Source organism: Crocodylus siamensis, chromosome 12 (genome assembly GCF_052110815.1).
Source record: "Crocodylus siamensis isolate JL-2025a chromosome 12, ASM5211081v1, whole genome shotgun sequence".
Lineage (NCBI taxonomy): Eukaryota > Metazoa > Chordata > Crocodylia > Crocodylidae > Crocodylus > Crocodylus siamensis.
This window is the reverse complement of record NC_143406.1, coordinates 31,673,092-31,697,873: the sequence shown is the minus strand read 5'-3', so window position 1 is coordinate 31,697,873 and position 24,782 is coordinate 31,673,092. Positions and strand designations below refer to the sequence as shown.

The 24,782-nt window shown below is 45.3% G+C and overlaps 1 long non-coding RNA gene across 2 annotated transcripts in view; it reads left to right on the top strand.

The window, feature by feature from the left end:
- Positions 1-23,575, top strand: part of LOC149854868 (uncharacterized) — a 76,813-nt gene extending 53,238 nt beyond the window's left edge. Inside the window, exons 4-5 of one of the 2 annotated variants that reach the window (XR_016438687.1) lie at positions 19,432-19,515; positions 21,717-23,574. This is a non-coding gene — a long non-coding RNA (uncharacterized LOC149854868). Of the gene's footprint in view, positions 1-19,431 lie in introns of both variants that reach the window. The other variant, XR_016438686.1, reaches the window with a different exon arrangement.
- The last annotated feature ends 1,207 nt before the right edge of the window (positions 23,576-24,782 follow it).

The window sequence follows — 24,782 nt, the reverse complement described above, 5'->3', positions numbered from 1 at the left end:
CATCTTGATGAGCCTTGTGATGTGGAAATAAGACTATTTACAGGAATGTATAAAAAGAAGTACTGTAAGAACTAACAGGCTTGCTGCTGCCCTTGCAAGGGTCTAGGGTCTAACCTTGTGTGACTCTAGTACAGGGGTAGGCCAAATATGGCCTGCAGGCTGGATCCAGCCACCAAGGCATTTTATCTGGCCAACAGCAGGACATTGGCCCCACCCAGCCTAGGCCTGGGTGGCAGTCTGGGACAAGGCACATGTGGCTGGTCCCACCGCCCCAGATACACAGTGAGGCCAGCATGGCAAAGTGGCCAGACTCCATTTCCTGGGAGCCCCAGCAACAGTAGTTCCTTGCTGCTGCTGCTGCCAGTGTCACCACTGCAACTGGACCTGGCCCAGCTGCCTGTCCACCGTGCACCCAGTGCCAGGGGTGTCAGATGGAGTGGGAGGGCAGGGTTTCCATGGAGACCAGTCTGGGACCCCTGGAGATATGGCATGCTTGGCTGGGCAGATGGGACAGGCCATGGGCAGGGGCCCGAGCCCTGGCGGCCTGCCCTGTGCCATGACAGCACTCCCTGCCCACCAGTGGTGGCCGGTCAATAGGGGGCACTCGGGCGCTGCCCCACGCGGTTCAAAGCAACAGGATCAATGTCAAGATCATGATTATGATCATGCACTACACTTACACAACAAGAAGGTGAATACAGGCAGTAAGCACCTTGGGGCAATTTCCTTACGGCGCAAGTAGCATGTGCACAGTAGAAACACTTCAATATTTAGACTGGATGGCAATAACCACTTGTTTAAGTAGGCAGCAGGGCGCCTGTACTGACGCCCCAGCCCTGGTAAAGAGCTGTTGGGAGGAAGGAAGAAAGACAGGGGGCACAGACAGACAGTGCAGAGACATGCACTGGCCCCAGGCAGCCTGTAAAGCAGCTCCTACAGGTAAGTGGGGGAAAGTGGGATTGAGGCCCCTGTAGGGAGGGAGATAGGCAGGCCTGGGGAGCTGCTGCCCAGCCAGGTTGGGCTTGGGGTTGGGGCCACAATGTGTGGCTGCAGGGTTGCAGTGGGGAACAGGACAGGTGGCTCGTCCGGGGGAGGGCTGGCTCCTTGCTACTGCACACACTCCCCTGTGCCCCCCGGTATTGTAGCTGGGGCAGGCACAGGCTGCAGGCTTGAGCTCCCATCCTGCTTCCCTCCCCCGAGGCTTCCTCAGTCCAGTGGGTGCGATGGTGCAGCTGGGGACAGCAGAGTCATGTAGGGATTCCTTGCCACTGGGAGCTGCCCCTCCCCTCCGCTGCCCTGACAATGCACCCCCTGCACCTGCCGCTGCTTTGAGGAGCCCTGCGTCACTGTCCTCACTGCAGCCCCGTGCACTGGGGGAGTGTCACTGGGGCAGCGGGGGGCAAGAAGTGGCAAGGAGGAGGTTTTCTGCATGGCTTCTCCGCTCCCTGCAGCATCCAGACTGGGATGGGGAAGCAGGGAACAGTGGCAAGCACAGGGCCTGCTGTTTTCTGCTGCTTTGCTTCTCCCCCCACAGCCCAGCATGGCAGGGAGCGGAGGAGCTGTGTGGAAAACCTCCTCCTCATGGCTTCTCGCCCCCCACTGCCCCGGCAGTGCGCCCCCTGTGTGCGGGGCAGCGGTGCAGGGCTGTGCTCAAAGGCACAGGGGCACATCATGAGGGCAGTGGGGGGTGGGGGGCAGCTCGCAGCGATGAGGAATCCCCACGTGGCTCCGCTGTCCACAGCTGCATAGGGTCGCCCCTGGTGTGATGTTCTACCCGCCCCACCGTCTCACAGGTCACCAGCCACACCTGCTGGCCACCCACAGCCCCATCCCATCTGCCTGGCTGAGTGTGCCCTGCCATCATGGGATGCTTAGGGAGTTGCAGGCATGGGGGTGGGGTGTTGACCTAGTGTGGCAGGGCAAGGGGTGGTGCTGACCCGATCTACAACAGCTCACCAAAACTACCTAAGTGGCCTTCCAGCCCAAATAATTGTCCACCCCTACTCTAGTAAGTCCTCCTGGGACCACAGAGTATCCAGGAACTATGAATGAGACAGTCTGGATGAGGCAGCTGACAGCAGGAATTTCCTGATGCAACATTTGCTGGACACACTGTGCTCCCTGAAGGACTTCTCCTCTATCACAGAGTTGGCCATAATTCTGGAAAAATCTTTTTTTCTACATTCTGGTTTCCACAGACAAGGTGTATATTTTATTTGGGTGTATTGCATGTAAGATAATACAGTAGTTAAAAACATAAAAAGTTGAGGAAACCAGAACATAGTTGCTGTCCAGTAGAGATTTGTGTTTCTTGTTAGTTTTCATTTTTTATTTTTCTTAATATTTGTTTTGTTCCTACTGCAGCTCAGTGGATTTCCAAAAAGATATGACAAAAGTGTGAAAGTGAATTTGAGATGGTGAAACTAAGTAGAGCAGCACAATGAGGGGGAATGTTTTACTTCAAATCGACTCACTTAAAGTGAGTTTAAACGGAAGATCTCTTCAAACTATTCTCCAATTACACCATGATAGTAGTGGGCCTTATAACTGGTGTACAGATACAAAGGTCTTTTAAATTGTATAAGAAGGGACATGACAACCATTTTACCTATGTATGCAATTCTTGTATCCATCCCAACTATACATTTCTGAACAAATGCCAGGGATATTGCTTTTTAGACCAACACAGCTACAAGCTGAGGCAGACAAAACTCTTGGTTTAGAAGCAATATCTTTTATGTAGGTGGTCTATTAAAAGATACAGTATAACCTCATGAATCCGGCATGCTCAGGGCTGAGAACCTGCTGGAAATGTGAAAATTCTGGATTTTTGAAACCCGAGCTGCAGCCGGTCCCGGAGCAGGAGAGAGGGGCAGTAACGGTGGTCAGTCCCAGAGCAGCAGCTGCTTGTGGAACCGTGGCACAGGGTGGTGGATGGTGGTAGCAGTCTGTTTCTTCTCCTTTCTTCAGAGGAAAGACATATAGGGAGACTGGGGTTGTACAGAAGGCTTTCCTATGGCCTCTAATACAGTCACTCATCCTAATTAAAAGATAGGGGAGGAAGAACATGCAACAGAAATGCTATTCTAAATCAGTTTTTTTCTTATTAGTGTGGACTGAAGGAAAGGATATTACAGATCTGCCTGTTGCAGCATGCCTGTCTTATGCCTCTATTGACCTATGCTTCTTTTTGACCTCTTTTTGCTTGCAAATTCATGAAACATGAAATAAAGACAAACTAGAGTTCAAACAAGAAAATGAAATAAAAGGACCGATAAGACACTTCCACTGTTCAACCTATCGCTAAGAGATCTAACGTCAGTTGAACAGTTGAGGAAACTAGGATAATCATCACGTAGGATTCAGAGGTGAAGAAAAAGTGGGGGCTGGGTTAAGAATGGAAAGTAATCCTGTGTCTTTGGCTTGCTTATGCAATTTCAGCTTTTTATAGCGACTCCATAGAATAATCTCCCTCTAGATGTTCAAGTGGGAGTTCTATATAAGAGTAACTGAAGAATTATTTTCTTCACTTTGGCCAACAAAGATTCTGTTATCTGGTAACTGACAGCTTATACAGCACAAGACATGCTTATTTTGCATGTGAAATATGAAACTGGCAGAAGACTGATACTTTCAGCTTATTATATCATCCTCTGAAATCCAAAGACTCCAGGATATGGAACCAAAAATCTGTCATTCTCAAGCAATATTTTTTCTTGTATAGCTAGCCATTGTTTTCTCAATATGTCAAAGAAACTGGTTGTTACTATAAGGAAACAACTGCCATCCTCTTAATTTGTACTCTATTATTCCTCAAAAACAGTATTGACTGAGGCTGGTTACGATTCCAATTCATCCACCCATGAACAGCTTCCAGATTTTGTAAAGGGGGGTGAGGAAGCAGCGGGGGAGGGAGGCTTCAGAGCTGCTTCTCTCTTGTTCCAGTTGGGCTGTATGTGGAGCCAGGCTCAGCTACAGACAGCAGCAGCAGGCACGTTCCCTTCCTCTGCGCCTACCGGCGGTAGGCAGGTAGAGAATATCCAGGGGGACCAGGCATGGAGGGAGAACCTACCCACCACTGCTGCAGTCTCTGCCTGAGCCTGGCTCCCTGCAGAGCCTGCCTGGAGGGGGTGGGAGTGGCTCTAGAGCTCCCCCACATCCTATGGGCAGCTGAGGACAGTGGCAACAGAGGAGCGGAGAGGGAGGGAAAGGAAGGGGAGGTACCACTGAGCATGAAGAGATAGGGAGGTGAGGAATTCCTATCCAATTCAGGAACTTAAAAGAAAAAAAAAGGCCCTAGCTGCTGCTCCCTCGGCTTCATCAACTGAAAGAGGGGTGCACCAGTACCACTATATAGCCTCTGGACCCAGCACTGCATCCACCCTACTCTTCATGTACAGAGAAAGGTTTCTCTGCTGTCGAGTGCTAAAAAAGCATCAGCTAATAATTCCTCCCTATGACTTGGTAAAGTAAGTATTATTTTTCCAATTTTCAGAGGGAAACTGAGGCACTGAAGCCAAGTGACTTGGCTAGGTGATATATTTGCTATTAGATCTCATCATTTCTAACTCTGTGTTTACTTTGTCAGACTATATGTTGTATTATTTAATGATACAAAATTCCTTATTCATCTGAGAGTAATTAACGCTCTGGGAAGTGTGATTTCCTGACTATTCAGAGAACAACTAAAACAATCTTCTTTGGATAACAGAGTTACTGAAGATGAAAGGGTTACATTTTAAGTTCCAATTCTCATTTAATTGTTGTTCAGAATCACAATGATTCATCTCTGTGGAATACTTCGCATTCTGTAGTTTACATTACATTTCCATCCTGACATTGACAGTTTGCCAAAACAGCAATTGTGCCATGCCTTCTCTCACCATTATCGGCTCTTAAATCAAATGTGTACTGTCTGCCACCAAACCCCAAATATCTCTGTTGTGTGTCTCCATTAGTATTTTTTTAAAGATAAGAAAATCCCAGTTTTTATCACTGCTGATCCAGGCTACTTAGACCACAAGATTCTGCTGGCATACTCCATGGTTATGAATCATGAACTTTTCCCTAATATGTACTGGCATTCTTCAGATGATCAAGTTGGCTGACTAAGGCTTCCAGAGCCTCACACATTAACAATAACCTTGTTTAAATAGTATTAAATATTAGTTGATTGCACTGTTTTATTTTGGATATATGTAGTTTGTTCTTATTTTCCTCCTTACCATCTAATTCTTCACTGTGAGGTTTTTCCTTTCTGAGCAGTGGGCCTATTCTCATAGATTTCATAGACATTTAGGCTGGAAAGGACTCCGGCGTCCAGCCCCCCTACCCCAGGGGCAGGAAGTCAGCAGGGAACATAGGATCCCAGCAAGATAAGCATGCACATGTGTTTTGAAGGTGTTCAAAGTGGGCACTTGAACCGCCTCAGGTGGCAGTCTGTTCCAAACCTTGGGGGCTCGGACAGTGAAGAAGTTCTTTCTTATGTCCAGCCTGAACCGGTTTCAGTGGTGTTTGTGACTGTTCAATCTTGTCATCCCTTGGGGGGCTCTGGTGAACAGTTGTTCCCCCGGATACTGATGAGCACCCCTGATAAGCTTATAGGTGGCCACCAGATCACCCCTGAGCCTGCGCTTTTCCAGACTAAATAGCCCCATGGCTCTTAGCCTCTCATCATAAGGTCTGTTTTCCTGCCCTCTGATCATGCGCGTGGCTCTTCTCTGGACTCTATCAAGCTTCTCCACATCCTTTTTGAATTGTGGAGTCCAAAACTGGACACAGTACTCCAGCTGCGGCCTCACCAAGGCTGAGTACAACGGGAGAATGACATCCCAGGATCTGCTTGAGAAGCATCTATGGATGAAAGCCAGCGTTTTGCTCACTTTACTAGCTGCAGCATCACACTGAATGCTCGTGTTCGTCTTGTGGTCAGCTGTGACCCCCAAGTCCCTTTCATCTGTAGAGCTAACCAGCGTAGCACTACCGAGCTTATATGCATGGTGCAGGTTTTTCCTCCCAAGGTGGAGAACCTTGCATTTTTTGGTGTTGAACACCATCACATTCTCATCCGCCTATTTCATGAGTCTGTCCAGATCTGCCTGGATCACCCTCCAGTCCTCAGGTGGGGATGTTTTACCTCAGAGTTTGGTGTCGTGGGCAAACTTGGCCAGTCCACTTTTGACACCAATGTCCACATCATTGATGTAAATATTAAACAGTATAGGCCCTAGGACAGAGCCTTGTGGGACCCCACTGGTCACAACACACCAAGAAGATTGGCTCCCATCGACCACCACACTCTGGGTCCTACCGCAGAGCCAGTTCCCCAGCCAGCAAACTGTGGTGACGTCAAGGCCGCAGTTAGCCAGTTTAACCAAGAGGTGATCATGGGATGCCAGATCGAAGGCTTTTTTAAAGTCAGGGTATATGATGTCGATCTCTTCCCCTTTGTCCAGGTGATAGGTCACCTGGTCATAAAAGGAAATGAGATTGGTTACCCAAGACCTACCTGCAACAAACCCATGCTGGGTATCCCTCAGGATATTGCCTTCAGCTAGTCTGTTAAGGATGGTCTCCTTGATAATCTTTTCCAAAACTTCCCCCAAGATAGAGGTCAGGCTGATGGGCCTGTAGTTTGCCGGATCTACTTTCCTCCCTTTCTTGAAGATAGGCATGACATTGGCCCTCTTCCAATCATCAGGCACTTCAGCAGAGCACCAAGAACTCTCAAAGATCCATGCCAGGGGCTGAGCTATGATGCTTGCCAGCTTCCTGAGTACCCTTGGGTGTAACCCATCAGGGCCAACTGACTTGAAGGTATCCAGCTTGTTGAGGTGTTCCTTCATGAGGTCTGCTTCGATGGAGGGTAAGGAATCTCCCTCACCCGGGCCTCCCTGACCCACAGTGGGCAGGACCATCCCATGGGGCTGATGGAAAACTGACACAACGTATCCATTTAGCAAGTTTGCTTTTTCCTGGGCGTCAGTTGTCAGTTGCCCCAACTGGTTTAGCAGGGATCCAAAGTTGCCCTTGCTTTCCCTCTGGCTCCCCACATATCTAAAAAAGGACTTTTTATTTTCCTTGATATTTGTAGCTAGCTGGAGTTCCATCGCAGCCTTGGTTTTCCTAATTTGCTCTCTGCAAGTCCAGACTAATGCAGAATATTCTTCCTTGATGGTGGTTCCAGTCCTCTATCCATTATAGGTCCTCCTTTTAAGACACAGGAGGTCTACCAGTTCCCTGGAGAGCCAAGGGGGCTGCCGTGCCCTCCTGCTGCTCCTCTGAGATGGGCCAGACTTTGCTTGCATATCCAGGATTGCTTCCTTGAGGAGTATCCATGCATCCTGAACTCCCCTCTCCATTGGATTGTGACCTTTTAGGGCCTCTCTGACAAGCCTCCTGAACTTGTCAAAGTCGGCTTTCCTGAAGTCAAGGACTTCTGTACAACTGACTGACTTGCCAGCTTTACAGCAGATGGTGAAGGTGATCAGCCCATGATCACTGTCACCCAGCTTCCCTTTGATTGCTAGGTTGCCAATTAGGTCATCCCTGGTTGCCAGTACGAGGTCGAGCTGTGTTTTACCTCTTGTCCATCCATAGACTTCCTGGATCAGATAGAAGTCATCCACACATGAGAGAAAGGTTTGCGACTGCTCGGATTTGGCTGAGCACTCCTCCCATGAGATATTTGGGTAGTTAAAGTCTCCCATGATATCCACACACCAGGATTGTGCAGCCTCAGCCAATTCCCTGGTGAACTCCTGGTCGAGGTCTTGACTCTGGGTAGGGGGTCTATAGTAGACCCCCACAATAGTATCCCTGCACTGTGTTTCCCATGGATTTTAACCCAGAGGGTCTGAAGTCATCCACCATGGGTGCCAATGTCAGCTTGCAGAAACGTGTAGCTTTCCTTGACATAGAGAGCTATGCCCCTGCCCGTTTTGTCCACTCGATCCCTCCTGTACAGGGTATAGCTATCTATACCCATGGTCCAGTCATGGGCAGCGTCCTACCAGGTCTCTGTTATCCCAATGACATCGCAGTTATTTGCATTTAGGAGGATAACAAGTTCCTCCTGTTTATTCCCCAGGCTCCTGGCATTTGTGTATAGACACACAAGTGTCCCCTTAGGGGCTCTTGCCTTGCGCACTTTTTGTTCCAGGGTTGGGACTGGTGTGGGATCCATTATGTGCCTTGGCCTGCTGGCTTTGCAAGGGCCACTCAGTGGGCCAGCAGCAGCAGTAGTCCCCCCATCCCCTGGCGAGCTTAGTTTAAAGCCTGGTGGAGCAGGTCAGCCAGTCTAGCTGAGAAGAACCTCCTCCCCAATGGAGAGAAGTGGAGGCTGTCCCTTCCCAACAGCTCACTGCCTTTCTCTCCAAAGAGCGGACTGTGGTCATGAAAGCCAAAGCCTTCCCTATGACACCAGCGCCACAGTCTTTGGTTGACTACGTGGATCCTCCTCTCCCTCAGCCCAGAGCCTGAGACTGGGAGGATCAAAGAAAACATCACCTGTGCCCCCAGACCCTTTAACTCCACACCCAAATCCCTGAAGCATCTCATGACCCAGCTAGGAGCACTCCGAGCCATGTCATTGGTGCCCACATGGATAAGGAGCATGGGATAGCGGTCTGTGGGCTGGAGGAGTTTAGGGATCTTCTCCACAATGTCACGGATGTGGGCCCCCAGGAAGCCGCAAACTTTCCAGGCTAAGCACTCAACACTATACCTGAATAGCAGTATGTCCCAGGAAGATGAAAAGAGAGGGGTGAAACCCCCCAAAAAACAGGCCCACGACTGGAGCAAACTTACCTTTTTCAGAGGAGAAGAGCCAGGACAAGCCACAGGGGAACAAACCTCCCACACAGTTCATCAATCACTTTTTTATATGGCTGGAACCAGCACAGGATGATGACATCAACAGGAGATACTGCCTGGCTGTGTTAAAAGCCGGAGGTGGGGAGAAGGCTGGGGTAATGCCGCAGAGAGGAGGCTGTGAGTCCTCTACTTGGGCCAGCCAGGAACCCTCCTGGACCCAAGGAGAGAGCCTGGGAAAGGACCCGGCAAGTGTTTCCACCCCCAATCAGGGGAGTACTCGGCACTGGGCCCAGGGAGTGAGCTGGGACCCAGGATCGCACCGAGAGATGATCAGCACATTCCAACGCAGGACGCATGAATAAGGAGGAGGCTCCAAGCCCTCCCTGAAGTTAAGTTGTTCAGCATCCTTTTCTTTGCTTCTTTTGAGGCCCTGTGGGCTGGGGAAAAGGCCAGAGGATAAATGTTGGGGGCTGAGCACCCAGGGGCCCCTCAGGGACTCCCAACATTGTAGGGCAACCCACCATCAGTGTCGACCCTGTACCCCAGGAGCCCCGCCAGGGTGGGGGAATTGAACTGATGCCAGGTCCACAGCAAATGAGCTGCAGACCATAACCAATGGGAAAGAGGCATCTGACCAATTAATTGTGGTGCCAGACCTCCAAGGTCAAGAGTGCGAAATTGGGGATCCTGGGGACTGAGGAACCCAAGAAAGGGTCAGACTGACCAATGTCTGACCATCCCAACAGGCTGGTGCATGGCATAGGTGTAGGGAAGTTGGAGCTCCTAGAACATCTGCCAGCAACATTGCCCAGTGTATCCTTCCTTCACCAAGGGGAACCCCACTACTGAACTCAACATGAAAGGCATGGCAGGTGAATGTCAGGATACTCCCCGGTAAGGAGACCCAGCAGACACCCGGGCAGCTGGAGCAGACTCCATGACAAGCTCAGGGCTCCTGCTTGAGGGCCACCCAGGAGAGGCTCCATAAAGCCCGGTGGGTGCACAGTAGAATAAGGTAGATATAATAAACATCCTGTGGTTAAATAAGTAGTCCATAATGTGGAACTAAGTAAAATGAAAACCCCTAAAAGAACCCCAGGCTTTATACCATCATTTAAAGACAAACACAGAAAGCTTGCTTTACATGAGGGAGGGAAAACTGAAGCCAATGTTCATTCTTTACAGTTTAGCTACAAATCAGACTCTTAAATACTTTTGGCAGAGCTATTTCAGTAGAGGCAAACAACTCTAAAAGGTGATTAAGTAGGCTTCATCAAAACAACATTTAAAATCTGAGGTGTGGGATGATATGACACTAGAATAAAACACACCAGAGACGGACTGATAGTGATAATTAATTAAAGTCAGAGATTGAAACAAAAAGGGATTTACCAAACTATACTGAAAATCACACGGACACTTTTCTTCAGAATATGAACCATTCAAAATAGCAGTTATTAAGCCAAAAATAGAAGTAAAGAGCCCCTGGAGTAAATCAGAAGGAACTGGGTAAGAGGCAGATGTAGTTAGTGTAACCTTTAAAACTAAGGCAAAAACTATCATTTCATAAACCACAGGGAAAGGACATGCATAAAGACTAGACAAGAATTAATTTTCAACAAAGACTGAAAAAATATTTACTACATGCATTATATGTCTCTGAAGAACATAAAAATCCTTTTAAATAGAGATCAGAGATTTGACTTAAATGCAAAAGAAAAATAGACGTACAGTATCTGAATCCAACCTTCAGAATTTACACTCCAATTTGCAAGTCACTTAAATGTGCCCTTAATTTTAAACACATAAGTAATCCCATCAAGATTCAGCAAAGACTGGGATCACATACAAAACACTAAGCACCAAGGCATCTAGAAATGTACTGAAGAGCTTTGTTGCACTACCGCCTATAGAAAGTCCTCCCTTCTACAGCATGAAGTGGGCTGAGTCTACTAACTGTCTGAGCCTACTAACATTTCTCTGTTTTTGCTGTTGAAAACAAGGGAGAATAACAGCTATCCACCTGCACAACCCCTTACCCTAACTTTCCTTTCCACCTATTGCTTTGGCCTATTCATTGCTACTGTTCTTCGGTTACTAGAATACCCCAAACAAATGTTGCATGTATCTATTCACATAATTTTTTACCTTCATTCACATATAATTTCAGAGTTAAGCGTTAAGTGGTTGCATGGCCAATCTGTTTTGTGGTGAATGTCACCCATATTGCCAGTTAAGCATTATAAAGTTTACAACTTTATTTTCTCATAGACAGTGTTGGTGGGTTTTCCAAAAAAACATTGAAGTGACTTAGAAGCAAAGGGCCCACTGATTTTTAACCACATTACCTGTCTACTTAATGAAGGTAATTTTCCCAATATTTTACAACATTCATTCACATACTACGTTCAACATTCAGTCAAAAGGATATCACTAATGACTAGATTATTTGTGCAAGAGCATCTCCTGCTCTGAGTGCCTGACATAAAAGTAAGTAATGCCAAGTTGCAACAGTAGTTGAATAGGTTTTCCAAATCATAAATTTAGCTGAGTTGATTTTCTAGGAATACCATGTACAATGATTCTGAATGTGTTTTTGGGAACTGTACCTAAAATATGCAGTGCTCAGTTTGAATTCAATATGACACAATGTTTTGAATACACACACACACATACACACACACATACATATGTGCATGGTGAATATACATGAGAAATTCTTGTATAAATAAGAAATTCAGTACTCACATATTTAGGGTTGCAGCTGGTGGTTTAACCTATGAACACTGCACATGTTTTCTGGAATAGATGTCTTCATCTGAGTACTTGGAGCTAAAGCTTTATGCTAATTACTAGGCTGAGTAGCAGGGTCAATATAAGAATTAATGTGCCCCAAAGCTCTATTTTTACTTCTTCCCAGTTGCAATGGTCTGCAGAACCCATGTGGAGGCAGGTCTTCTGTCCTGACTCCTATAGTCTGTGTCAAGCAGAAGGACTCAATCACTGTAGAGTACTCCTCCAAATCCTTTTCTGCATAAAAGCTGTGCACTGGAAGGAAACCTTCCACAGCTCTGGAAACAAGGGTGATATTTAAAATCAACACTAGAGTAATTTTCCTGTGTTTTCCAGTTTTTAAAGAGTACTATAGATTGTGGCAGCTCTTCTCCCTGGGATAATGCAGTTTTCATAGCAGAAACATATGCTGCAGGAGACAATTAAACTGAGGTTTGTATGCAGTGATGTCTTTTGAACATAAGTATTCACCATGGTATCAGGGCTGGTCCAAGGCTAGTTGGCACCTTAGGCAAACTGTTTACCTCGGCGCCCCCACCACTTCCAATATAGAGGAAAATAAGAAGCATAAAGAGCAGGGGTTCATCTTTTAGGATGATGTCGACAGCAGTATGCTGTTGTCATAAGTCCACCTGAGAGCTGAAAAGGTAGGAGTTGAGATTCTAGTGATCTTTCCTCTGAGATCTTTTCAGAGATCTTTCTCCCTTTACTAAACCAAAGGTCTTAGACCGTAGCTGGCCAGTGCTGTTATTTAGAATGATGTTCCTGTTATTTTATTCTGTATATACTTTTGGCGCACGAGTTCATGTAATGGTTGGACCGGCCCTGCATGGTATAAAAAAAAGAGAATAAAAGATCAGAAAGACTGTTTTTAGACTGAATCTCCACTAGTTTAAATAAGCTGTGTAGAAGAGCTGCAATGGATGGTTGGCCATCCACAAATTATGCACTCCCCCCACCCCACCCCCACACTCCTTATTAGAAAGGCGGGGTGAGAAATATTTCACCCAAGGAGAGACAGTACTGGAATAATTTATTTTTTATTAGAGAAAGGCTCAAGATAGAAAAATCTGAGTCAAATACATATACTAGTGCCTTGCAAAAACTGGCATGTATACAGCTTCAGGGATTTGGTACAGATCATTAGAAAGGTAGAGCCTGTGAAACTTAAATTCAAACTTTGCACACTCCCTGTATCAAGTGCTAAGAGCAAGAGTTTTAAGACCCAATCCTACAAATCCTTACTGTTGAAAGCAATGCTTACACTATGGTATTTCTTGTAGTAGGAAGCTCTAAACTAAGTAATAAATGCTGGCAGTGCATGTTGGGCTTTGGTTTAGGAATCAATTGGACCCTATAATTTTTCTGTGAAAGGTAATGTTCTGATTGTATATATTCAAAGTTAAGCATCCCTATTAGTGTTCAGTATCACAGTTTAGTAATTTCTTATAAAGTGTATGTGCTGAGTTTTATAGGCCTCACACAATAAAAAGGGGTTAAGCAAGAACACAATGAATGATAGGTCCCAGCAGCAACCAAATCTGCTTAGCCAGCCAATCAGGCCCCAAGACCAGATACTGATGAAGAGTAAGAGGGGAGCCCTGTTAGTTAAGGGGGAGCTCCAAGCCTGTGACTGAGTGACAGAAAAGGATACAAAAAGGCATATATGGACAAGAAGAGTGTTCAGAAAGAGGTCTGGCATTCCCTCTCCATAGCATAAAAGTCACATATGCCAAGAACACTTAAAGAGAAAAATCAAAACTTAAAATAACTCAATTTGTGTTGCATGATTGTTTCATTTTGCCTTACACATTATAAAGTAACTACTTGCATAAAGTTGTTATCCTGTCTTGTTTGCTTCCTTCTTAAACTACCACAGCTAAGATTTGCATTAATCACTTGGGACCTACCAAAATCATGACTGAGCTCAGGCAGGCTTTACGAGAAAGCATGGGCTCCATGCTTTTGGCAGGCGTTCTTCAAAAAAAAAAATGACAAAAAATACTTACTGAAAATAAAATCCTAGCTCCCTCTGAAGCTAGCAGTCCTTGTGGCCACTGCAGCCAAACGGCACAACCCACTGGGGAGCAAAACAGGAAGGCAGCTTGCTGGCACAGCAAGAGCAGGGTTGCTGCCACCTATTGTCAATCACCCATTGGTAGTGAAGGGCAGGGCTGCATGTTGGACAGCCCTGATAGTCAGCAGTGAAGGGTAGGCCTGTATAATGGACAGTCAATGAACAGGGGAGGGGGAGGGGGCCGCAGGAAGACGAGGAGACACCACCCAAGCAAGACAGGTAACAAATGTTAGGAGTGCCCAGGTAAGAAACAGGGGTCCAAACAGTCTCCCAAATTGGGGGGTGGCACACGCAGCTAGGCAGGGCCTTAAATGCCTATATACCAATGCTCGTAGTATGGGGAATAAGCAGGAGGAACTCACCCTCAGAATAGCCAGTTCAGGCCCAGACATAATAGGGCTTACAGAAACATGGTGGGATTCATCCCATGACTGGGCAGTTAGCATTAGGGGCTATAGGCTTTACAGGTGGGATAGAGAAAGAAGGAAAGGTCGGGGTGTGGCGTTCTATGTCAAGGAGCAATACACATCCTCTGCCAGTAAAATGGGGTCAGAGGGGCAAGCTGAAGTGCTCTGGGTCAAGATACAAGGGGGCCGTGGGGAGAGGGATCTAATGGTGGGGGTCTACTACAGACCCCCCAGCCAACGGGAGGAGCTGGACCAAGAATTTTCAGGCCAGCTTGCAGAGGCACTTAAGGCAAGGGATGTAGTTGTCACGGGTGATTTAAATTTACCCAGATATCTGCTAGGAGGAACAGTCAGCCAGGTCAGACTGTTCCAGAAGCTTCCTGGCCGAGATACAGGACCTCCACTTAATTCAGGAAGTGCACAGACCCACCAGAGGAAATACCTTGTTGGACCTGGTCCTCACCACAGGCGACGACCTGGTAAGGGGCCTCCAGGTCCTTGACCACCTGGGTGATAGCAATCATCACCTGCTGGAACTTACCATCCAGCACAGGGGGTCAAGGGCCAGCAGCAAGGCGGTAGCCCTAGACTTCAAGAGGGCCAACTTCAATGAGTTGAGGAGATTAGTGGGAGAGGCGCTGGGGTTCTTGAGAGCAGGGGAACTCAGTGCCCAAGATGAGTGGTCATTCCTTAAGGAGACGATACTTAGGGCCCAAGGGGTGACCATCCCAACACAAAGCAAGGGGGGCAGGAGTGCCCAAAAGCCCCCCGGGCTCACCAAGGGCATCCGGGAATGCCTGATTGCCAAAAAGGTGGCGTACACCTGGTGGAAGGGGGGTGCTATCTCCAAAGAGGAGTATACATCCTCTGCTCGGGCCCGTAGGGAGGCTGTCAGGAAAGCTAAGGCTAGGACTAGCATCCAAAATCAAAGATAACAAGAAGTCCTTTTTCAAATATATAGGGAGGATGAAGAAAGCACTGGGAAATGTGAGGCCCCTGCAAGATCCTCTGGGCAATCTGGTGGTTGCGCCAGAGGAGAAAGCAGACCTCTTTAACCAATTCTTCACCTCCGTTTTCTTGTCCAGGGACCGGGACTTCCCCACCATGATGCAAGGTGGACTCGAGGGGAAAGCCTCCAGACCTCAGGTTGGGGAGGACTGGTTAGAGAGCTTCTGGAGGGGCTGGACGTATTCAAATCAGCGGGTCCATATGCTCTCCACCCCAGGATGTTGAGGGAGCTAGCAGGGGTTATTTCAGGGCCCTTGGCACGGCTTTACAAATGCTCGTGGTGCTTGGGCCAGGTGCCAGATGACTGGAAGATAGCCAATGTGGTCCCCATCTTTAAAAAAGGGAGGAGGGAGGACCTGGGCAACTATAGGCCCGTCAGTCTTACCTCACTCCTAGGGAAACTCTTTGAGAAGATCATCATGGAGCACATCTGCGATGGGCCGGCCTCAGAGATGATGTTCAAGGGCAACCAGCATGGTTTCATTAGGGGCAGGTCATGTCAGGCCAACCTGATTGCCTTTTATGATCAGGTCACAAAAGCATTGGATGCAGGTGTTGCCGTGGATGTAGTCTTTCTGGACTTCAGCAAGGCCTTTGACACCGTCTCCCACCCCATCCTCATTAAAAAATTGGGCGACTGTGGCATTGATGCCTACACCATCAGATGGATTGCAGATTGGCTGAAGGGTCGTACTCAGAGGGTGGTGGTGGCTGAGTCATATTCGACCTGGGAAGAAGTGGGCAGCGGAGTCCCCCAGGGCTCAGTCCTTGGGCCCACACTGTTCAATCTCTTTATCAGTGATTTGGACAATGGGGTGAAAAGCACCCTGTTTAAATTCGCTGATGATACCAAAATTTGGGGTGAGGTGAGCACGCTAGTAGGGAGGGAAAGACTGCAGCAAGACTTGGATAGGTTGCAGGGGTGGGCTAGCAAAAACAGGATGCGCTTCAATACTGACAAGTGCAGGGTGCTGCACTTGGGCAGTAGTAACCAGCAGCACACTTATAAGATGGGAAATGCACTTCGTGAAAGCATGGAAGCAGAAAGGGATCTTAGAGTCATTATTGACTACAAGATGAACATGAGCCAACAGTGCGAAGTCACGGTTGGCAGGGCTAACCACACCTTGTCATGCATCCACAGGTGCATCTCTAGCAGGGCCAAGGATGTGATCCTCCCTCTCTATGCAGCACGGTCAGGCCACAGCTGGAGTACTGCGTCAAGTTCTGTGCGCCCCACTTCAGTAGGGATGTGGACAGCATGGAGAGGGTCCAGAGGAGGGCCACCCGCATGATTCGGGGACAACAGAGCAGATCCTACAATGAGAGACTGCGGGACCTGAACCTGTTCAGCCTCCACAAGAGAAAGTTGAGGGAGGACCTGGTGACAGTCTCTAAATTCACTAGGGGGGACCAGAAGGGTTTGGGAGAGACCTTGTTTCCCCTAGCGCCCCCTGGCATAACAAGGAATAACAGCCATAAATTGTTGGAGAGTAGGTTAGATTAGACATAAGTAAGAACTCCTTCACAGTCAGGGCGGCTAGGATCTGGAACCAACTTCCAAGGGAAGTGGTGCTGGCTCCTACCCTGGAGGTCTTTAAGAGGAGGCTTTATGCCTACCTAGCTGGGATCATTTGAGCCCAGTTTTTTCTCCTGCCCAGGCAGGGGGTCAGACTTGAAGATCTACAAGGTCCCTTCTGACCCTACTTCTATGATTCTATGATTCTATGAACAGGGAGGGGCCCCTCAACCAGTTAGAAGTGTGGGGGAGGGATGGGGGTTGCCAGCTTGAGGATCTCCCTGCAGAATAGGCCAACAACCACCTCAAGTTTGATAAACCTCTATTAATAACCTATCGAAATACAGACTAGATTAAAGTACTATAAAATGGATAAATGATTGATTGGGTCATCATACTTAAAGAGTAGTCATTCATAGTTCAATGTCTATTTGGGAGGAAGCATTAAATGGGGCTCCTCAAAGGTCCAGTATTTTTAAACATCTTCATTAATGATTTGCATGATGGGATTGAGTGCATGCTTGGTGTAGATAACACCAAGGCGGGTGGAGTTGCAGACACTGTAGAAGGCAGGTCTAGGATCCAGAATGACCTGAATAAACTGAATAAATGGTCCTAAATGAACTGGATACACTCATTCTTATTGGATTTCAAAGTCCTGTACTTGGGGTGAATAATTCCCCAATCTATATTTGTGTTTGCAATGCTTAGCTGGGACGGGGGTGTCACAGTGGACAATAAGCTCAATATGAGCCAACAGTGTGCTCTTGTTGCAAAAAAAAAGCCAGCAGCATACTAGATGGTATTAGCAGGAGTGTCTGTTGCAAATAAAGGAAAGTGATTCTTCTATTCTATCATCACTGGTATGGCCACATCTGCAGTACTGTATATGGTTTTGGGCCCCACATTAAAAAAGATGTGGACAGATTAGAAAAAGTCCAGTGAAGAGTGACAGTGATTAGGGGGCTGGGTAACATGGCTTATGAGGAAAGTCTGAAAAAACTAGGACTAGTCTGGAGAAGAGAAGACCAAGGTGGGATTTTATAACAGTTGTTAAATATATGAAAGGGGATAGAGATAGACTATTCTCTGTTGTCATATGGGATAGCATTAGAAACAATGGCCTTAAATTGCAGCAGAGGAAATTTAGATGGGAGATGAAGAAAAATATTCTCACTGTGAGAGTGGTCAAGCATTGGAACTATCTACTTAGTAAGGTTGTGGAATCTCCATCCCTGGAAATTTTCAAAAACAGGTTAGACAGACACTTGTCTGGGTTGACTTAGTCGGGGTGGTCCTACCTTGAGTAGGGAACTGGAGAAGATGACCTCTTACGAGGTCTCTTCCAGCCATTTTCCTTTGAGTCCTATCATTTCTAAGTTTTCTAGGCCTGTTTCTGCAATGTATTACACATGGCAACTCCTATGCTTGAATGGAACCACTGAAGCCAACTTCCTGCTCTAGGCACCACATTCCACATTTGAATGCTTTTCCTTTTACTCTACATTTGGTTATGTTTCCTTTTAATTCCTGTTATGATGATTTAAACAGACCTAATATTAAAGAGCCCTTTTTGATTCCTTCATGTGCTTACAAACCTAAACCAGTCCATTTTTCTAGCATGCTATGTTTAGCAGATAATGCTTATGTTTTTTCCAGTATCCCCATCACATTTAAATACTAAAAAGAATAGCTATGATAAATTCCTTCTATATAGCAAAGAATGCTGAACAATTTTCTTCAAGTACTAGAAAAAAATGCTGTTTGGTAAAACAGGAAGTGGATGTTGGAAAATAATAATAATAAAAAGCCATGAAATCCAAGCTTCTAATTCAGCGGTACAGTGCCAAAAACAGATTCAGAGAATCTGAATTATAGCCAGCTTTGCTACCTGTTGCCAAGAAAACATTGCCCTGTAATTAAACTGAATCTGTTTCTGAAACAGTTTTTTCTGAACTTTTTCACCTTTTTTATTGGGGATGGGGGCAGGCATCATTCAGCAATGGAAAGATGGTGCTGAGCTGAAAAAAAGTGGGTCCACATGCAAACTTGGTTTGATCAGGAGACAAAATTATGTTGTACACAGTCTTTAAAAAATAAATTAACATTTGGAAAGAGAAAGCATATTTTCTGAAGACATGTGGTAGGAACCAGAGAACTATAATTTGCATCCGTGAAAATGTTAGTTTGCATAGTAAAAATTCTTGATTGTTACATTTTAATATCTCACGCTATGATACCAGAAACCAAGCCCCTCATACCCCGCCTTGTTAATTTTATGTTTAATATTAAAATTAAAAAAATCCTGGCTTTAAATGTAAACATTTTGTAGTATTGTCTGCTGGCCAAATCTTTCCAGGGCTTCTTACTTTGGGACTACTTATATGCATATGTGTTTTCAGAGTCAGGCTGGTGTATGTTTACCTACTCCATTTTTTCTTAGTAAAAGCTAGATTCAGAACAGAAACCAGGACAGAAATAGTTTAATGAATACATACTCTCAAAAAGCAACCAGCAATACTTGGAGGCTTGACATCAAGGGATCTAGGCTTGTCATAATTGATGTCTAATCAAAATCAATGAAAAGTTCTCTACTGATGACAAAAGGCAACATAGACAGCTGTGGATATACTAGATATATTCAAATTAAACCATATTTATATTGGAAGTTATGGTTCCTTGCATGGAGCACACAAAACTAGTGACAAGCAAGATAAAACTTTAAGTTCAGACCTTATCTATTGTTCACTTCATTTACAGCCCTGAGTGGACAGGCATTAGTATAGCTGTACTATTGCATTCCCTTCTTTTAGCCAGGAAGAACCTTGATCTGTGATTTTCTAAGCACTTGGAGGAGGTGGTGGTGATTAGGAACAATCAGCATGGATTCACCAAGGGTAAGTCATGCCTGACCAACTTGATTACCTTCGATGATGAGATGACTAGCTCTGTGGATGTGGGAAGAGCAGTGAACATGATATAGTTTGATTTTAGCAAGGCTTTAGATAGAGTCTCCCACAACATTCTCGCAGGCAAGCTAAGTAAGTACAGGTTGGATAAATGGAGTGTAAGCTGGATGGAAAACTAGATGGATCATTTGGCTCAGATGGTAGTAATCAATGGCTCAATGTCTAGTTGGCACTCAGTATCAAGTAGCGCACCCCAGGGGTTAGTCCTGGGGGTGGTTTTGTTCAATATTTTCATCAACCACCTGGAAATTGGATGGAGTGCACTCTCAGCAAGTTTGCAGATGCCACCAAGCTTTGGGGTGTAGCAGATATGCTGGAGGGTAGGGCTAGGATTCAGAGAGACCTTGACAAATTGGAAGATTACACCAAAATAAATCTCATGAGATTCAATAGGAAGTGCAAAGTCCTGCACATAGGACAGAACAACCCTATGCACTGGTACAGCCTGGGAACAAACCAGCTGTGCAAAAGTGAGAAGTACTTTATTATATTGGACAAGAAACTGAATATGAGCCAACAGTGTTCCCTTGTTGCCAAAAAGGCTAACAGCATGCTGGGCTGTATTAGTAGAAGTGTTGCCAGCAGATTGAGGGAAGTAATTATTCCCCTCTATTTGGCACTGGTGAGACCAAATCTGCAGTACTGTGTCCAGTTTTGGGCCCCCCACTACAGAAAGGATGTGGACAAATTGGAAAGAAGAGGGCAATGAAAATGGTTAGGGGGCTGCGGCACATAATTTATGAGGAGAGGCTGAGGCAACTGGTCTTATTTATTCTAGAGAAGAGAAGACTGAGGTGGGATTTAATAGCAGCCTTCAAATACCTGAAGGGTGATTTCAAAGAGGATGGAGCTTGTGACTGAAGGCCACCTCTGTCTCTCCCCAAAAACTCTGCTCTGTGATAATTTGGTTAATATGGGCCCTGCAAAGGGCAGACATCCAATCTCTTTAGGTAACCTGAGTTGGATAGATTCCTGAGGGAGGGGGGAAACCTGCTCCCTCTGCCTACGTGACTGGCATGGGTGAGGGGATTACGCTTCCTATTGTTCTAAGCAATGCCAACCTGACTGGGAGGGGGCTAGAGACCCTGCCAGTCTGCCCGGCAACCAGTGATGCATTTGAAATTGGTTGGCTGGCAGCCAACAGGTGCTGGCCTCCCTTGGACCAGGTAAATGAGGTCATTAAGTCTATATAAAATAAGGGCTGCCCAGGAGGAGGGGCAGTAGCCATGAAGAAAACTCAGAGAAGAGCTGGACCATCTGAAACTTGCTCTCTCTCTTGGAACTCATGATCAATGAACTGCCTGCCTCCAGAGGGAATCTCCACCTGCCTCTGGATGATATTTGTGAGTAAGCTACCTAAGATCTAACTAAAAATATAGCTTGCAGCAACTCAGATGCGTGATCCTATGCTGTCTGCTCCATGGGGTTTCTCTGATATTGCCCAACCCTGTATCCAATTCCAAACTTACTCTGTGTAACCAGTAAAGTTCTCCTTGGTACCTAGTGTGGGAGACTTATTGGGAGCAGGTCTAGATTATGCCTTGGGGTCCCCTTGGTTTGGCTTACTAAGGGAGACCACTATTTGTGCTTCAGACTGAGGGAAGCACCCCAAGTTCTTGAGGCGAGTCAAGTACCCTCAAGGGCTACTAGCCCTGTGTTTCTGGGGGGGTGGGGCACAGAGGCAGGAGCACTCCAGACCCTGGGTGGTGGCAGCACTACCTCCAGGCTAGCAGGTGTGCTCCAGGAAGGGGGTTGGCTAGACATGAGGGAGGCACTTGGAGCCTGGAAAGTGGTCAGATGCAGTGAGGTGGTTGGCTCAATGCAGGAGCACCCCCTAGTGGCCCACCACAGAGCTAAACCAGTGGTCACAAACTGGCTCATCCCAATCAACTGGTTGATTGGGGAGCCCCTGACAGTCAATCTCAGTCTAGGGGTCCTAGCCCCCCCAGACTTCAGCTCAGTACTGACATCCTTATTCTATTACTGTACTACATAAACAGGACTTAATTTTGGCACCGTTCAGAGACCTAGTGGCCCATAATGACTGTCAGAGTAACTTCAGTGAGGATAATTAAAGCACAGCATATTTTGTCCATATCCCTGATTCCTCCTTGTTACCTTATTCTCAGGATACTGGAAGCTGTCAGACGGTGGAGGCTGGGTATAAAGCTGCTCCTGTTGCTGTAAGTCAAGATGGGAATCTTCTTACACCACTGGTGTTCTCTGACAGGCAGAGTTCTGCTACTCTCTGTACCCATTATACTGCTTAATTATTATAAAGGAGAATCAGAGTGGAAAACTGGGTCCTAAGTCTTTTTTCTCCTTAGATCTACTACACATCATAATGGATAAACTGAGAATGCAAGAAGGCATTGCATACGTGTCATGTGCTACCTCAATAACTATTAGCACTGCACAATTTTATGGAAATATTGTGACCAGGAAGTTATTTTTATTAAACCCTTCCTAAAAGTTCTTTCTTGGTTCTCAGTATTAAAGGAAGGATCAGAAATTGCAGATGTCAGAAGAAAGAAAAAGTTCCTTGTTTGTTTTCTTACTGACCTCTGCCTCTTCTCCTGTCCCACCCTAAGTATAGTTATAGCAGCTGTCATCATGTGGCAGGTTTACTGCTGATGGATCTCATTGGTGTATACACAGCTGTGCATACCTGGCACACAAGTGTAAGTATTCCAATATGATTTGGAGAATTTTTTTTATTATCCTATAGCAATCAAAAGAATCTGAGTTACTGACTAGAGAGAGAAGATTATTGTAACTAATCCACTTCCAAAATAGATTCTGTTTGAGCCAGGCGACTCTTCTCACTTTCCTGGCCTGAACCTGTCACTATGAGATCTTTTACCATTTACTGTTGCTTGGCAGGTGACTGCTATCCCTGGAACTGAACTGCCCAGGTGGTACATTAACAGTTATTGCCTCTGTTCTTGACACTAACTGTGCAGTCCTTGTTACTTCTGCTCCAGCCTTCAATCTTTTGGCAGTTTGTGTAGCAGAGAAGAAACAGTAGCTATTGATGCTGATTCATTTTTACACGATCACCTGTTATTTCACAATCCGGCTTTCCAGCATGTCCCTCCATGGCAATAGCTATAGCAGCCATAATAAATATTCTTTACCATTATGACCCAAATTTTACAATCAATTGTAAGCTCAAGTAGCCAAAAAGCACTTACTTATGTGAGTGTTAACAGGACTACTCACATGATGAAAATATCAAGTAAATGTTGCAAAATGGAGATGCATAGGTAGAAATGTACTTACCAGACTTACCACAAACATTTAGATTGTTCTATGTTTATACTTAGCACATATTGTAAAAACATGATAAATTTGTAATGTGAATTTTATAAACTAAGCACTTAATTTTAAGATGTACTGAGCAATTGTTTTGCCTCACAGATGTCAGTAATAACAGTGAACTCAGCAAATAAGAAGTACCTAACAGGACTATACTCTCATTTGGCTCTTACAATATGAAAAGAATCAGAAAACATTTAGAAGACATGATGACGCTGGGATTTCAGTAGTTGGCAGCTTCAATACTGTAATATTTTTGGCAGGTGGTATCAGCTACAAGGCTACATTCATTGGGGCAAAAGTCAAAGGAGCTACAACAAGGAGATATATCAATAAACACATATTTGTTAGATATATTACTGGGTTTTGATACTCTTTAACGTAAAGGTATTTTGCAATTTTTTGAATTGTTTTATCTTGCTTACTTAACCTTACTGATATTGTACATATGTGGAGCAGAACTGCCCAGCCCAAACATGTGAACAGAAGCTTGTGGTTTTAAAAGTTTGTTTTAGGATTTGTTTTATTTTAGCTCTATTGGGAGAAATAAATGGTCTCACAAACAAGAAAATCCAGTTTTTGGCTCTGAATTTTAATTACACATTCCATCCAAAGCATGTTATCAGTGCCAGCCAATAAAATACTTTGTTTTTCCTCTGCTTATTCTATATGCAACACTTTTTCATTTTGGTAATCAGGCCATAAATTGATGATAAACTAATTAATCTAAAGCATATAGCATTCCAAAGCTAACCCTTCAGTACAAACCTGGATTGCCCGTGTGTGGTTTTTCCTAGCTCCTACTTGAAAAAACTGTCTTGTCATGAGTCTTCATTGTTCCTTATGCCCTGTCTACAATTTAATGATCCTTCAGGGATTCAAAACGCAAGCTATACTCATGTCTCTAGAATCTCCTGTTAATCTTACTAATGCATTCAGCTGTTTATCAAGATAAATATGCAGCAATTATGAAAAAAAAGTGGGTTACACGCAGTGCTTCAGTAAGAGGGAATATAAGTATATCATACAGAGGGATTAGCTATTACATCTAAAAAGCGTATTGGGCTCTAGTTGTAAACACTTTATTTCTTAGATGGAGATTTACTGAGCAAACCAAGTGGTTTGTTCAAAAAAGCTTTAAGATATGTTTCCAGACAGAAAACCTGTCTGGTCACTGAACAGCTGTTGGTCCTTTAGCTCTGCATTTGGGAACAGAAGTACATTGAGCGCACTGAGAAGCAAGTGCATTGTGCGTAAAGTGTATTGAGAAGCAAGAATATAGTTAATATACCAACGGTTGTACAGATACATGATTTCCTGCTTTCTTATCTAAAAATGAATTAAATAAACCAAGTTACAAACGAATACACAAGAACCATAGTATAAAAGCAGCCAAGAGAGCTGCAGTGGATGAGAACCTTTGTCCCACTCCAACATGTTGATTCTCCTGTCTAAGTCGCTAGTCTACAGTGAGAAACACCTTTGCCAAAAACAAATTGAAAGGGCTATTATGGGAAAGTGGAATCTTCCTGGGGATAATTAGGAACCTTGAGGAAAGAAAATGCTTATTTTTCAAATTAAGTAAATATTTTTTATTATAAAATATATTGCATACAATAAGCAGAAAAACAGTTATTGGACAATTTTCTTTGATTGCTACCACATGTCTACTTTTCATTTCATAGTCCTTCTTCACGTAGGTTGTGGAATAGGCTTTTACAATCATATAGTGTTTTACTGGAACATTGTTCACTGCCCTATATCATTTTATGGAATCAGGCAAAAGAAAAGGGAACATCCTTGCATGTTTCATGCAGAAAAGGGGGAAAGATGAAGCGTAAGGACTGGAAGAAGGAAGGAAGGCTAACACTTTCCTT